We start from the raw sequence: 3800 nt of genomic DNA, 5'->3' as shown, positions 1-3800 counted from the left end.
GGCCGCGTGTGTGTCCTTTGTGTTGAATGTGTAAATCTGAGAGTTGTGGATGAAGAGCAGTGTCCCGCTCAACGGCGATCTCGGTTGCTGCTTCCACAGGGCGATGCGGTGAGGTGATCGCGTTTGTTGCCAACAGAAGAGCAGGTGCACCCATATGCTTGTACCTGCGAAACAATGCTGAGATAATGGGGCTGTGCTTACACAAGGCTGTGCCTTTAAAGACCTGGCTGTGGCCTTCAGGCGTGCTGAAAGGTGGGCAACTCTGCACAGCACCCCAAGTCTGGAATTGAGCCCAGGGCTCCAGTGCCATGAGGCAGGAATGCCCATCCCTGTGCTCCCGTGCCACCTTTGTCCCAGTCGAAGTGAGGAACTTCAGCACTGGCAACTTCTGCTTGTGAATGGATGTGTGGGTTTCTTAACCGCAGGTGGAGCGTCTGCGTAGAAGAGCACTTGTGCAGCTTTGTAAATGTCTGTCCAAAGGCAAAATAGGAAAGGTCGCTCATCTCCTGCGGGTGTGAATAAGAAAGTGGGCTGGGCTGACAGTGTTCTTTAGAACAACTCTTCAAGTCTGCCACCAGAGGGCGCACATTCCCCTCCCAATCAAAAATCCCGGTTTTTCGATCCGACTCGGCACAGTCCGAGATGGCCTTTCCCTTTCCTTTGAGCATAAGCATAATCTAGTTTGGGGGCTACAAGTGCAGAGGGTCAGCCAAAGGTCACAGGAAGTGAAAATGAAGTTCCTGGTTCAAGTCATGGCCTTGACCTTTGGCCATGACCTTTAAGTCATGATCACCCTGTACAAGGTGCTTCATCATCCTCGTTCTCTCTCTTTCATATGAGACCTGGAACAGAGATCCTGCTGTCAGTAGCTCTGTATCAGTGTGTATGTGTGAGTAATTTACCTCTTAGTCACAGGCAGCCTGCTCTGTCTGTTAAATGGCAATTCAGAATAGGTAGTGAACCTCACCCTGTGTTTGCACTGTGCTCAGTGTTTATGTGGGTGTTGTCATAAACTGCTGGTTCCAGCGAGAGCACAGCTGGGCTGCGGTTTCTGGCTGTGTTCCTATCGGCCGTCTCTGGAGTACCCCGAGTGGAAGCTGTCCAGCTGGTCTGGTCAGGCTCTGAGGAAGGCTCTGGTCGGCCTTCCTCCTGCCTGCCGTTTCCTGGGGAGAACTGGGAATGTGTTCCAGATCCACCAGGGCGGCTGGGTCTTGGTCTCGGTCCGTGTGTCAGGGGGAGAGACCGGCGGGAAGATCCAGATGTTTCCCATCAGGGTCCACTCTCCCCTCTACCTTCCCCAGCTGTGGAGGGCTCTGCACATCTGGATTGCATTAAGTACTTCCTGCATGGGCTGCGCACCCCCCCTTCCCACGAGCCCCTGAGAGAAAGGGTGTGGGTGGGGGTGGGAGACGGGGGGACAGGGGGGAGATGTCAAAACATGATCACAGCCGGGGTCCTGCGAGATCTCCAGCAACACCCCGCTCTCTGGTCATGAAGAGTGCGAGAGAGAGGCAGGGGTTCTCCGCAGACGTCCTGGCGCCTCGGACAGGGACAATCTTGTCCAATTCTCCACACGGACATGCGAACGCAAGCCCGAACAGGCCAGGGGGAGCTTGAAGAGACTGGCACCCCCCTCTCCGCAAGAGCTGCAGATCACAGCTGTTCTTAGCTGGACACTCAGGTCTGGTGATGGAGTTCCCTCGGCTAAAACTGGGGTCACAGTCCAAAAGCTGTGGCAGGGGGGACAGTCCTCTTGGGAGATGCATTTGCCTGCATTTGATTTGGCTGATCAGAGCGTTAAGGAGGGAAGGAAGGTTATTTAATTTGGCCAATCCTGCTCGCTTTTCTGCTAATCAAGCAAGTCAATCCCGGAGCCTCATTTCGCCATTTGATGAAGACTTGATGAAAACAGTATGGCTGGGTAGTTTGTTCCAGACACATACTACTCTTTGTGCAAAGTTGGGTCGAATCTTGTTTCATTGCCAAAATTGTACTAATCCTCCGATGTGATCTTTAGCTTCCTCTGCATTGCCAGTGCTCCTGTCGAAAGGGTCGGATTCTGACATGGAAAATGATGGGATTGCAGTTATATTGCTTAGACCGTGTCTGTACAGACTCACTCTGTGCAAGTGCTGCACATATACAAACGTCTCACCCCACAATATGAAGAGTCATTTTTATCTCTTAACTCCTGTTTATTGGTTTAGCTAGGAAATTTGCATTTTCTGGATCGGTTTTGGGGACCCCAGTGTAAATATTAGACCCCCCCCTCGTCCCTGGACGCTCTCCAGGTTTGCTTTGTGTTTTTCACATTTCTGTTTCCTGTACCCAAAGAACAAAAACACTGTGGAAAATCTAGTCCCTGCTCCCAGATAACTCAACAACAGTCTGGGCCTCTGGATTTTCCAATAACAGAAGCCTGCCCTTCACAGACACACACACACAGACAGACCGATAACGCACAAACCCACACGCTCGTGCAGACATCAGGGCGTGCGGTGAGACGGTGTATCCGTGTCCGCGTGCGTGTTTCCGGTGTGGGAGTCTGTGTGCGAATTCGGTAGGGCAGACCCGAGGGCAGAAGTGCGAAAGAGCAACAGCCCAGCAGACCGAGGCGGAGACCGCCATGGTCGAGCCCCATCCCCCAGACGGCTCGGAGGCCGCTCGTATCACCGCGGCGCCCCCCCGGCGGAGGGAGCGAGGGAGGGGAGGCAGAGTCTGGATCGATTTGCGGGGGACAACACGACCCACAAGGCAGGGCTGGACACGTGGCTGGACCCTGGCGCCCCTCTCCGCCCCTGTGGACCCCTGTGCACATGAGATGCAATTAGAGTGCAGAGGGAAACGCTGTTAAACTTCCAAAATAAGGAGGTTAGTGTCTGATTACCAATTAGGAAGCTTTGGGGCTTCTTATGTAATGTCTGGATTCGAGCAAAGAGAAGCTCTGTTCCTTTTAAACCCAGTAACCCCCCCTCCTGGCCAAATTCACCCCCCCTCCCCCCCTCCTGGCCCAAACCTCATTAAGCTCGTTAATCCTATTGTTTGTTTTTGAATCCTCCAATTAGCAGCCGCCAGAGAGAGTCCGATCAAAGGTGACTGAAGAACACAACTCCATTGAGAGCAAGTCCGGACTCACTCTCTCCCTCTTTCCACAGGAGACGCATTTTTACACAAAGGGTGGCAGGGGTCTGGAACAAGATGTCTGGCCATTTTGTTGGTAAGGGCATCGACAACATGGCTGGGCAGCTTGATCCAGAACCCTGGACACTGGCACCTCTCCTCTGCTCTCTGCTCCAGAACACAAAAACACAAGATTTGTTCCAAAACAATGGGCCATTAAGCCTGCATTGCTTGTTCGAGAGTTTAGCAACCAAGTGAAACTAAAATTTCATCTGTCAGCCACAAGAAATTACCCAGAAAATGAGCCCGAGGGCAGAAGTCTAAAATTCCATTTTTTTCTCTGTTTTAATTTGTATACTAATTCTATGATGGTCGCAGCCTGTCTGAAGAACAGGTATACCATGTGACTTCTCTGATTAGTTCGATATGTTTCAGCAACCCTCCCTCTTACACCTGAGATATTCAGAAACAAGCCGCAAGAGGAATAGATTCATCATTTAACTGCCCGTATCTAACTTTTCAAAGGGCGTAGGGCTGGTGTGTATTTATGCGTTTAGCTTACACTTTTCAGAGTTGGCGTGCATGTTCTGCTTGTGCTACCAGGCGCGTAAACATTAACGTGCCTTCGGCCCCAGAGGTCTTCCAGAGATCCGGGAAATCTCTGGACCCATACTTCCGGG

This window comes from Lepisosteus platostomus, chromosome 1 (assembly GCF_059453375.1).
Source record: "Lepisosteus platostomus isolate fLepPlt1 chromosome 1, fLepPlt1.hap1, whole genome shotgun sequence".
In the NCBI taxonomy this organism is placed as follows: domain Eukaryota; kingdom Metazoa; phylum Chordata; class Actinopteri; order Semionotiformes; family Lepisosteidae; genus Lepisosteus; species Lepisosteus platostomus.
Note: the sequence above shows the minus strand (reverse complement) of the source record.